This window comes from Solanum pennellii, chromosome 7 (genome assembly GCF_001406875.1).
Source record: "Solanum pennellii chromosome 7, SPENNV200".
NCBI classification, from domain to species: domain Eukaryota; kingdom Viridiplantae; phylum Streptophyta; class Magnoliopsida; order Solanales; family Solanaceae; genus Solanum; species Solanum pennellii.
This window is the reverse complement of record NC_028643.1, coordinates 39,680,017-39,692,285: the sequence shown is the minus strand read 5'-3', so window position 1 is coordinate 39,692,285 and position 12,269 is coordinate 39,680,017. Positions and strand designations below refer to the sequence as shown.

General features: G+C 35.8%; 1 long non-coding RNA gene across 3 annotated transcripts in view; it reads left to right on the top strand.

The window, feature by feature from the left end:
* The first annotated feature begins 10,647 nt into the window (after positions 1-10,647).
* Positions 10,648-12,269, top strand: part of LOC107024254 — a 22,576-nt gene continuing 20,954 nt past the window's right edge. For all 3 annotated transcript variants that reach the window (XR_001457330.2, XR_003579627.1, XR_003579628.1), the window contains exon 1: positions 10,648-11,163. This is a non-coding gene — a long non-coding RNA (uncharacterized LOC107024254). The remainder of the gene's footprint in view (positions 11,164-12,269) is intronic.

Below are 12,269 nucleotides of genomic sequence, written 5' to 3'. Positions count from 1 at the left end.
TTATTTATGTTAAATTCCATTTGTTATTTGTAATTAGTTACATTCATTACATTTTTTTTCATATTCACTTTATCTGTTACATTTGTTAATATTCATTTTAATATTTTGCGCATCCATAAATTTATTCTGATATGGATAAAATTTCATACATAGATATATTATTAATCGGTGATTTCAGTCTACGATTTTTAAGATAGTGATATTATACTAATTGTGATTTTCAATTCAAGTTTATAGAATAACTTTTCCATTAATTTAAGGGGTGGTGAATTATTTTTTGGATGAGGGTTGTAAATTTTGAGACTTTTATCTCCAAAAGGGTTCACTATTTATTAATATTTCAACTGTCATCACCCTGGAATCCAGTGAAGCTTCGGCGAAACATATCCTCTCCCCTTTCCGGTGAAAAGAACCCTCAAATCCCTTTGTTTCCTGTTCAAACCATTGTGCCTCTAGACCCACATTTTGCAGCGCATGTGTTAACACCCAATTTTGAGCTATCAACTTTAAAATTCATAACTTTTAAGTTTTATTTATTAAGTAGTTCAAAATATACTTTTTAGAATATTTAATAAGTTTATCGATATTTATTCTTATTTGTGAAAATTTCAAGAATTTTTATCTGTTAATTTTTCATGCATCAATTTTAGTCACAAACAGTCGAAATTGATCAAATATTTTTTCATTTTGATTAAATTATTATTTTTTACATATCATTGATTACTTTCATTATATATTATTTTTTAATATTCATTTATTTGTTACATTTGTTAATATTTATTTTGACATTTTGATATCCTTTACAGTTATTTCTTAGTGATTAAGGTAGGAGTGATGAATTATTTTAAGAGGGGGGAGAATAATTTTCAAATTTTTAATAGAAAGAGTCTCTTTTTTTTTTTTTGTTTTAATGAGCATGCCGGAATCTCCACCACCCCAAAGACCCATTGCCACCCCCAAAACCACTCCATTAACTGTTAAAAGTTTACCCCCCCCCCCAAGCTCCATTTTTTATTTTACCTCCATAGCCACCGGAGCAACCAGCAAGTTCCAAACCAACCAACAAAGTCAACATCCGAACCCAAAAGACCTTGTTCTTCATGTACAGACAAATATAGAAATGCATCACCATGCCGAAATCCGACTAATCGCCATAAAAACCCCATCTTTTTTTCGGTGTAAAGGTCCAGCAACCCTCACCAACAATAACTCACCAGCAGCTACAAACAAATCCAAAAACCCGACCATTCTCTTCTTCGTTTACCTTGATAGCATCCGCAACTACCGGAGTAATGTACATACTTCACCACCGCTGCAACGGGCAGCTCGAAACCTTCAAACCAACGTGAAACCAAGCCATCGCGAAACTTCCGGCGAGGAGCGATCATTTCTCGGTCCCCTTCCCTTATCCCCTTTAATGATTTTTTTTTTGTTTTTGCAGGTATTCGTCTCTAAGGCCGGTGAAACCCAGTGACTAGACAAGATCCAAGGTCCAGTGAAGGACAACAACAACGATGAAGTAATTTCTTTCGATTTCTAAGGTCTTTCATGTTAATAAGAAAGATTTTGTTTTAAATTGTTATTTGAGTTATTCATTTTATTCATATTTATTTATTACAAATACTTTTACTAAAGTGTATTTACAGCTACACGGAACAAACTTAGGCCGTTTCTTAATATAGTTTTAGTATATTATTTAGGCAAAATGATCTGATGGACCCTTATACTTGTGTCCGTTTGTATTGTGAATTCTTCTACTTACCTATTTGCCATCTAGACCCTTGCACTTGATAAAATACAATATATCTAACCCTCTAACCATTTTTCATGCTTATGTGACATTAATATGATTAAGTTGACAAGAGAGTGAGACCACACACCTATTAGGTCGAGTGAACATCATATTTAAATTTTAAAAAAATTTAGATTAAAAGAGTAAAATAATAAAAATAAAAAACAAATCCTTCTTCTTCTCCAACAACCCACTTTTTTCAGTCATCTCCATTTTTGTCCAACCCTTTTTTTTAATCTTTTTCCAGTCATCTTCATTTTTGTCCAACCCTCTTTTTTTTCTTTCTTTCATCGTCTTTAGGTGTTTGGTACATCACAGGTAGCGAGGAGCATGTTGATAAATTGAAGGCGGTGATGAATTTCTGGCCTTCGATATGCCAGAGAGGATTGATAACATATGGGGTCCCTGGTGGTTCGCAATAGTCGTCAATGGTACAAAAAAATAGAGACAGCGGACAGAGACAAAAGGTTGGTGAGGGGAAAGGAGATGGTGCAGCGGCTTACAATTTTGAAGTTGTGGAGGTTGGAGAAGAAGAAAGCAAGAAAAAGGGTGAAAATGTGTGACGAAGACGGACAGAGATGAGGGAGAGAGCATTTGTGGTCTCGCCGGTGAGAGGGGTAGTGGCAGCGACAACTTTCTCCGATGATTGGGCCATTTCATTGTGAAAGTGTCAGATGATGTAGGGAGACCCAAAACTTTAATCTAAAAGAACAAATTAAAATTTTATTTTGTAAAATTTTCACCAAGACTTTATGATTTTTTGTTCAAAAAGAAATTATTATAAAAATAAAAAAGATGTGACTAAATTTATCTGACATGGTATGTGACATCAGCGCGATTGAGAGTCACTATTACTTGAAAAGTTCAACTGGTTGATTTTAAACGAGTTCAGGGGTTCAGATGACAAAGAGGTATGTCAAAAGGCTCACAATACAAACGGATACAAGTACAAGGGTCCACCAGACCATTTTGCCTATTATTTATGTATATTACTTGTTCTTTTATAATGTTATATTTGTTTTTATCTCCTCAATTGAAAAAAATGTTTAGTCGGGAATCACAATTGTGAATTTTTAAGGATGTCTAACACCTTCCCTTTGGAATAACATGAACTCCTTACCTAGAATCTAATTTTTCTGTAGACATTTTTAATTGAGTTCCTAGTTTTTCATAAAATTAGGTGGCTCCTCCTTTAAAACTCTTTTTTTATAAATTTTTTTTTAAAATTAACTTAGTTGATTATTTTTGAATTATCACAATGTTTCTCTTTATTTGAATGAAGTAGGGATGTAAACATGTTGTCCAACCACCAGAAATGACCACAGAAGCTTATTTTTTCTCCTCCTTTCTCACTGTCTTCCAGCAACCCACACTACCATCTCGAACCAGCCTCTACCCTCTACAACAAACCCAAAACAACCACCCAGAACCCCATTCCTTCCCTGTTTCTCACTTCTCCAACACTCTTATCCAACGAGTAGCCACCAACCTAGACCTCCAGCAAGATTTTGGCTCATGCAACTGTAAACCCAACACCAAAAGCCACCCTAAATGACCAACAGCTCCATCAAAATCCGCCAACAAACAAACCACTGAAAACCCGATCTTCAAGTCTTAAACAGAACCCAACCCATAAACAACCAGTCCTCTTCCCTCTCCTCCATTTTTTCTGACGAGGCCCAAACAACCTAGAAACAAAAATTAGTCCATCGTTGTTCCTCCACCTCTGACACCCTGCACTTTCAGTCTCAAAAATCAACCCAAAATCCCAAATTAATCGACCCCAAAATATCCAAAACGCTGCCAGTCCCTTTCCCTTCCTCTCTTCCCTTTTCTTTTGTTTTTTGTTTGTTTTTCTTTTGTACGTACTTCGGAAGAGCTTGAATCTCGAACAAACGAATAGCCACCAAACACCCATAACAACAACTTCAAGATTCGGTGATCTTAATTTTCGATGAGCCACAACAAATTGTAAGTCCCAATAACTAGTCAACTTCAAATATGGCCAGATTCATGCTTCTCCAATATTTTTTGTTATTATTTTGTTGGTTCGCATATGCTTAATATTTAATTAATACTTTTTGTGTTATGTTGTTTATTGATCTCTACTTTTGTTGCTCTCTTAAAGATTGATTGTAGTTTATCTTTTCATGACTACTCTATTTTGATTTTATTGGTTCTTGGTTTGAAATCAATGCTGGTACATTTAACTACTCATGTTTATTTTACATTGTAGTTGTCCATTTCTGTATTCACCTACAATGAGTTTATTTATTGAGTTTATGAAAAAGAGTCAAAAATATCATTGAACTATCAGAAATAGCTCAAGTATATCTTTGAAGTATATTTCAGCTCAAATATACCCTTACCATCAAACTATCGGGTCAAAAATACGCTTCTCATTAACAGAATCGGTTAAATGCCACTTAGATGTCATGTGAAATCGTTCTAAGAAAATGGAGAAATGAGGAAAAGGGGTTCTATGTTTTTAGTGAAATCGTTTCTAAATTCTAAGAGAAATAAAGAAAATTGGGGTAATTTAGGGGTAAGTTTATTTTCAACGTGGCATGAGTAGAACTTTATTCAGTTATGTGGCATGCCATGTGGTATCCACATGACATCCAAGTGGCGTCTAACAGATCCTGTTACTGAGAAGAATATTTTTGACCCTATAATTTGAGGAGAAGGATATATTTGAGCCGAAATATAGTTCAATGGTATATTTGAACTATTTTGAATAGTTCAAGGGTATTTTTTACCCTTTTCCGTTGAGTTTATAATAGAAAGGTGAAGAGAGACTATTCAAGGGTATTTTTGACCCTTTTCCGTTGAGTTTATAATAGAAAGGTGAAGAGAGGATGACCCGTGACATTCTTGAAATTCTTCCTTCATCTTAGCGTAAAATAATAATTATGTCATCCATTGAGATGAGACTCTAAAACGCTTTTTCTTTGGAAAATTCTTACCATGCATAAGGCATGCCAAATCAAACATGTATGATGTTAGGTAGTGGAGCCTGATTAATTTTAGGTTTTCCTATTTATTCTCTATTTTAGGTTTTCCTATTTATTCTCTATTTTAGGTTTTCCTATTTATTCTCTGTAACCAAAAATACTCTGATTTATTAATATAAATATACCTCACCGCCGTGAAAGTTTACTCACGGGGAATTACCACGAAATATTGGGTTTTCTCTTTCTCTCTCTAGATCTCTCATCTCTTTCTCTTGAAAGTTCTTGTGTTCTTCATTCATCTAGTGTGTGTGCGTGAATTCGATCCAAACAACTGGTATCAGAGCTAAGGAGATTCAACACGTCACAGAAGATGGATAGTTCGAAGCTTGGAATCGAGAAGTTTGATGGATCTGATTTCAGTTTCTGGAAGATGCAGATCGAAGATTATCTGTACCAGAAAGATCTTCACGAACCGTTGACCGGGGTGAAGCCGGAATCCATGACGGAGGAGAAGTGGAAACTCAAGGATCGCCAGGCTCTAGGGTTGATCCGGTTGACTTTGTCAAGAAACGTGGCGTTCAACATCGTGAAGGAGAAGACTACGTCCGGTCTGTTGAAGGCACTGTCAAACATGTATGAAAAACCATCGGCTATGAACAAGGTATATTTGATGCGTAGATTGTTCAATTTACAGATGTCTGAAACTGGATCCGTTTCTGATCATATAAACAAGTTCAATATGATTGTGAGTCAACTCAATTCTGTGGATATTAATTTCGAAGATGAAATTAAGGCGTTGATTTTGATGTCATCTCTGCCCGAGTCTTGAGATACTGTTGTTGCTGCGATTAGCAGTTCCCGTGGATCTGAGAAACTGAAGTTTGATGAAATCTGTGATGTTGTTCTTAGCGAAAGTATTCGCAAACAAGAAGTGAGAGATTCGTCGGGCAGTGCTCTCAGCGTTAATCGAAGGGGGAGAAGTAAGACGAAGGGCCAAAATCAACATGGTCGATCAAAATCAAAGAATCGAGGAAAATCACCGAACAGATCAAACGTGACTTGTTGGAACTGTGGAGAAAAAGGACACTTTCGGACGAACTGTACAAAGCCAAAGAAAAAACAGAATCAGATATTTGGAGATGACAATGATTCTGTAAATTCGGCAGAGGACATTGGGGATGCTCTAATCCTTAGTGTGAACATCCCGGTTGAATCATGGATTTTGGATTCTGGTGCATCTTTCCATTCGTCTCCAAGCAAGGAGTTGTTCCAAAACTTCAAATCTGGAAATTTTAGAAAAGTATATCTTGCTGACAATAAAGCCTTAGATATTGAAGGAATGGGTGATGTTTGCATAAAGACCACCTCGGGAAATCAGTGGACATTGGAGGATGTCAGATATATTCCTGGGATCAAGAAAAATCTGATCTCTGTTGGTCAGTTGGATAGCACGGGATATGCAGCAGAGTTTGGGAAAGGTCCGTGAAAGATCGTGAAAGGTGCTATGGTAGTAGCTCGTGGCACCAAGTCTGGAACCTTGTACACCACTGCAGGGTGTATAAACATGGCTGATGTTGCTGAAGGTGCTTCCGGTTCATGTCTATGGCATAACAGACTTGGACACATGAGTACTAAAGGAATGAAGATGCTGGTTGCAAAAGGAGAATCAGAGGGTCTGAAGTCTGTTGATATGGGTCTTTGCGAGAGCTGTGTTATGGGCAAACAGAAAAGAGTAAGCTTCACAAAGACTCCTAGAGAGCCAAAGAAAGTGCGGTTGGAAATGGTCCATACAGATGTTTGGGGACCATCTCCAGTATCATCACTTGGAGGATCCAGGTTCTATGTTACCTTCATTGATGATTTCAGCAGGAAGGTATGGGTTTACTTCTTGAAGCATAAGTCAGATGTGTTTTAAACTTTCAAGAAGTGGAAAGCTGAAGTTGAGAATCAGACCGATTTGAAAGTCAAATGCCTAAGGTCTGACAATGGAGGAGAGTATGACAAATCAGAGTTCAAGGCATTCTGTGCAGCTGAGGGAATCAGATTGATGAGAACAGTTCCTGGTTAGGCAAGGCAGAATGGAATTGCTGAGAGGATGAACAGATCATTGAATGAGCGTGCAAGGAGTATGAGGATACACTGCGGGCTGCCCAAAACACTTTGGGTGGATGCTGTGAGCACAGCTGCATACTTGATCAACAGGGGACCATCAGTTCCTTTAGGGTTCAAGATTCCAGAGGAGGTGTGGACAGGAAAAGAACTCAAGTACTCACACTTGAGGACTTTTGGTTGCACTGCTTATGTTCATGTTGATCCAGAAAAGAGAGACAAGCTTGATGCCAAGGCTGTGAAGTGTTACTTCATAGGCTATGGTTATGATTTGTTTGGTTACAGGTTTTGGGATGACAAGAACAGAAAGATCCTGAGACATTGTGACGTGACATTTGATGAGTCTGTCCTGTACAAGGACAGAGAGCAGAAGGTTCTAGAGATTACAAAGCAAGTGGGAGTTGAGGTTGAGTTGGAGAAGAGGAACCCCAGAGATGTCGAAGCAGATACTCAACCAACTCCTACTGAAGAATCTGAAGTGGAGCAAGTTACACCTGAGCAGGTGTTAAGGAGATCATCCAGATCCATCAGGGCACCAGATAGGTATTCACCTTCATTACACTATCTATTCTGACTGATGAGGGGGAAACAGAGTCTTTTGATGAGGTCCTACAGGTGGAGGATTCGATCAAGTGGGAGCAAGCCATGGATGATGAGATGAGGTCACTTGAGAAGAATGACACATGGGTGTTGACTGAGTTACCTGCAGGGAAGAGAGCTTTGCTGAACAAGTGGGTGTTCAGAATCAAGACTGAACCAGATGGCAAAAGAAGGGTCAAGGCTCGTTTAGTGGTTAAAGGATATTCACAAAGGAAAGGTATTGATTATGCTGAAATATTCTCTCCTGTTGTGAAGTTAACCTCTATTCGAATTTTGTTGAGTATTGTTGCATCAGAAAATTTGCATCTAGAGCAAATGGATGTAAAAACAGCATTTTACATGAAGATCTGGACAAAGAGATCTATATGCAGCAACCGGAAGGATTTGTGGTCCCAGGCAAGGACCACATGGTGTGCAAGCTCACCAGGAGCTTGTATGGACTAAAGCAAGCACCATGGCAGTGGTACAAGAAGTTTGACTCCTTCATGACCAAGAGTGGATTCTGCAAAGCTGAAAAGGATCCTTGTTGTTACTTCAAGAAATACACTGATTCATATGTCTTTCTACTCTTGTATGTGGATGATATGTTGATTGCAGGATCTAGTATGAGGGAGATTAACAATCTGAAGACAAGGTTGTCTGCAGCGTTTGAGAAGAAAGATTTGGGTCCAGCAAAGCAGATTTGGGGGATGAAGATTTCTCGGGATAGATCTGCTGGCACTTTAAATCTATCTCAGGAGTTGTACATTGAGAAGGTGCTGAGCAGATTCAGAGTTAATGATGCTAAACCCAGGACTACTCCATTGGCAAATCACTTTAAATTGTCAAAGGAGCAGTCACCCAAGACTGCCGAGGAGCGTGATCATATGGCACTTGTTCCATATGCTTCAGCAGTTTGTAGTTTGATGTATGATATGGTCTGCACTAGACCTGATATAGCACATGCAGTGGGAGTAGTTAGCAGGTACATGGCGAACCCTGGGAAAGAGCATTGGGAAGTTGTGAAGTGGCTTCTGAGATATCTGAGAGGTACATCCAGTACTTCACTTTGTTTTGGCAAAGGCAAGGTGACTCTACAGGGTTTTGTGGATGCTGATCTTGGTGGGGATGTTGACACGAGCAAGAGTACATAAGGGTACATTTACACCATAGGTGGAACCGTAGTGAGTTGGATGTCCAGGCTTCAAAAGTGTGTTTCTGTTTCATCTACTGAAGCTGAGTATGTGGCAATAGCTGAAGCTAGGAAAGAGATGATATGGCTGGCAGATTATCTTGAGGAATTGGGCAAGAAGCAGAGCGAGAAGATTCTTCACTCAGATAGCCAGAGTGCCATAAAGTTGGTGAAAAATCCAGTCTATCATTCGAAGACAAAACACATCAGAAGGCGATATCATTTCACTCACAGAGCAGTGGAGGATGGTGATATGTGCTTGGAGAAGATTGAGGGTGCAAAGAACCCGGCAGACATGTTGACGAAATGTGTTGATGTTGGGAAACTAAGGTTATGCAAAACCTCGGTTGGTCTTCTGTAGTTGTTGCTATAGATGTTGCGGTGCGGTAAAGATTTTGATGATGAAGAGATTTTTTTTTTTTGAGAATGTATTTTTTGGATGACTGAGTCAGTCTCCAAGTGGGAGAATTGTTAGGTAGTGGAGCCTGATTATTTTAGGTTTTCCTATTTATTCTCTAATTTTGGTTTTCCTATTTATTCTCTATTTTAGGTTTTCCTATTTATTCTCTGTAACCAAAAATACTCTGATTTATTAATATAAATATACCTCACCTCCGTGGAAGTTTACTCACGGGGTGTTACCACGAATTTGGGTTTTCTCTTTCTCTCTCTAGATCTCTCATCTCTTTCTCTTGAAAGCTCTTGTGTTCTTCATTCATCTAGTGTGTGTGCGTGAATTCGATCCCATGAGGCATTATTTGATTGACAAATAGATTTGGACCCATATGCCAAGTAATAAAGGACATCTATTAAGCCTTTTTTTTATTTTTTATTTTCATTTTATAAAAATGTTTTTTCATTCTTAATTAAAACTAGTTTATGCTTTTTTTTTTACAATTATTTCAATATAATTTTTGTTTCCATTTTTAAATGTTTCTTCATTGTTATCTAATCTAATTATTTTATGTTATTTTTTTTGTGCAGTGAATTTAGATTTAATTTTTTATGATCATTGTATAACTTTTAGTTCTATTATATTTGTCCCCCTATTTTATGTTATTTATTCATATTATAATAAATAATTGTTAGTATTGAAGTTTTCTTTTTATAAAATTAAGATATAAGTAAAAAGATAATTCTAACAAAATCTTTTTATCAAAAGTATAAATAAAATTTATAAAGTCACAAAAATATTTTAAGGAATAAATTAATAAAATTATTTTTTATTCATAATTTCGTGACAAACGTTTAATTAGATAAACAATATATGTACTAAATTTCACCTAGCTTGAATTCAAGTAGTAATAAATAGCGTATAACGGAAAAATTATGTATTTATGTAGCGATATTTATCTTTTTTCAATTTCGTGAAAATAGTATCAAACTTACGAAATTGTTTGTCAAGTTCATTGATGCTCTTCCCGTTATATTTTTTTTTATTGAATATTATTTGATGAATTTAAGTGTTTATGAAAACATGAAAATGTTGAAAGAAGAATAAAAGAACAAACTAATTTTGTACCTTTTTTCATATTAATAGACTACATCATAAATAAAAAATATAGTTTTACTAAATTATATCTTTATTATTTAAAATTTTATAAAATATATCTACACTTTCAATAAGAATTAAGTCTTATAATAACATAGAAAATTTATAATTAATTATATCTTAATTTGTAAAGTAATAAATAAATTTATCTGACTATTATTAGCAATATAAATAATTAGTATCGAGATGGAAAAATAATGTAAAAATGTTAGAAACGGATTGACTCCAACAATTTTTCTTTTACATTTATACTTTCCATGTATAAAAGTTATTAAAATATGGTGTTGAAATATTTGAAACAATTTACAAAAAAAGAAAAAAGAAATCAAACAAAAAGAAAAATAAAAATAAATAAGAGAGAGGGAAAACGTCATAAATGAATTTTGGACCAATTTTTGAAATGAAACCGGATTATATACTTGTCAAAATATAAATGGAGTCTCTTACAACAATTTTCAACCACATCATATTTGTGCCTCATTTAACTTATAATAAAAAATTTATTTCTTTCTCATCTTTCCAGAAAAAATGAAAACACAGACACAGCAGCCACAACAACTCTTCATCATCCGAGTATTTTCATTAAAATATTTGTCACTCTTTTTTTTGTAGAGTTCGAGGTAAAATCACGGATTTACAGCCCTCCCTAGAATTTATTAGATTCTTTGTGGGATTCGACGAAAAAAATTTGAAATTGGTATTTCAAAGTTTTATTGAGCTCTTATTTCAAAGATAAATTGACCAGATAATTGAAAGTTGAAGTTCGTACCAATTGAGTTGCAGTAATTTGTTTTTCAATGAAGGATCTTGTTATAGCTTGGAGTGAACCGATTTGCAGTATTTATCAAAATCAAAAAAATTTCTGGATTACGAGAAATTTATTTGATTCGACATGAGAAAGTAGAGAGAGACTCATTCATAACTTTAGAACGGGATAACTCAGTAATAAGTTCTTCGTCTTCTCATTCAGGTTTTGCATTATTTGGTATGTTTTTTTTTATCTCCTCCTTTTTCGTTGATAACAACTAATAAATATTGTAATCCTTAAAGAACATGACTTGGAGCATTGTCTATTTAATTTTCTCACCATCAGTTCATGTATATAGTTCTTGCATTTCTTTCCAAAAGTTCTAGAGCTCCTATTTTATAAATATATTTTACGTTTATAACATCTCCAATCCCTCATTACATCTTGTCTTTGAGTGGAAAAATAAAATATACCTTTGGCTAATAAGAGAAAAGAGTCCATTTACGTTCAATGATGTTCATATTTACATAAAATTACAACCTCTCTGTTAGGTAGTGGAGCCTGATTAATTTTAGGTTTTCCTATTTATTCTCTATTTTAGGCTTTCCTATTTATTTTCTATTTTAGGTTTTCCTATTTATTCTCTGTAACCAAAAATACTCTGATTTATTAATATAAATATACCTCACCGCCGTGGAAGTTTACTCACGGGGTGTTACCACGAAATATTGAGTTTTTCTCTTTCTCTCTCTAGATCTCTCATCTCTTTCTCTTGAAAGTTCTTGTGTTCTTCATTCATCTAGTGTGTGTGCGTGAATTCGATCCTAACAACTGGTATCAGAGCTAAGGAGATTCAACACGATCACAGAAGATGGATAGTTCGAAACTTGGAATCAAGAAGTTTGATGGATCCGATTTCAGTTTCTGGAAGATGCAGATCGAAGATTATCTGTACCGGAAAGATCATCACGAACCGTTGACCGGGGTGAAGCCGGAATCCATGACGGAGGAGAAGTGGAAACTCAAGGATCGCCAGGCTCTAGGGTTGATCCGGTTGACTTTGTCAAGAAATGTGGCGTTCAACATCGTGAAGGAGAAGACTACGTCCGGCCTGTTGAAGGCACTATCAAACATGTATGAAAAACCATCGGCTATGAACAAGGTATATTTGATGCGTAGATTGTTCAATTTACAGATGTCTGAGAATGGATCCGTTTCTGATCATATAAACGAGTTCAATATGATTGTGAGTCAACTCAATTCTGTGGATATTAATTTCGAAGATGAAATTAAGGCGTTGATTTTGATGTCATCTCTGCCCGAGTCTTGGGATACTGTTGTTG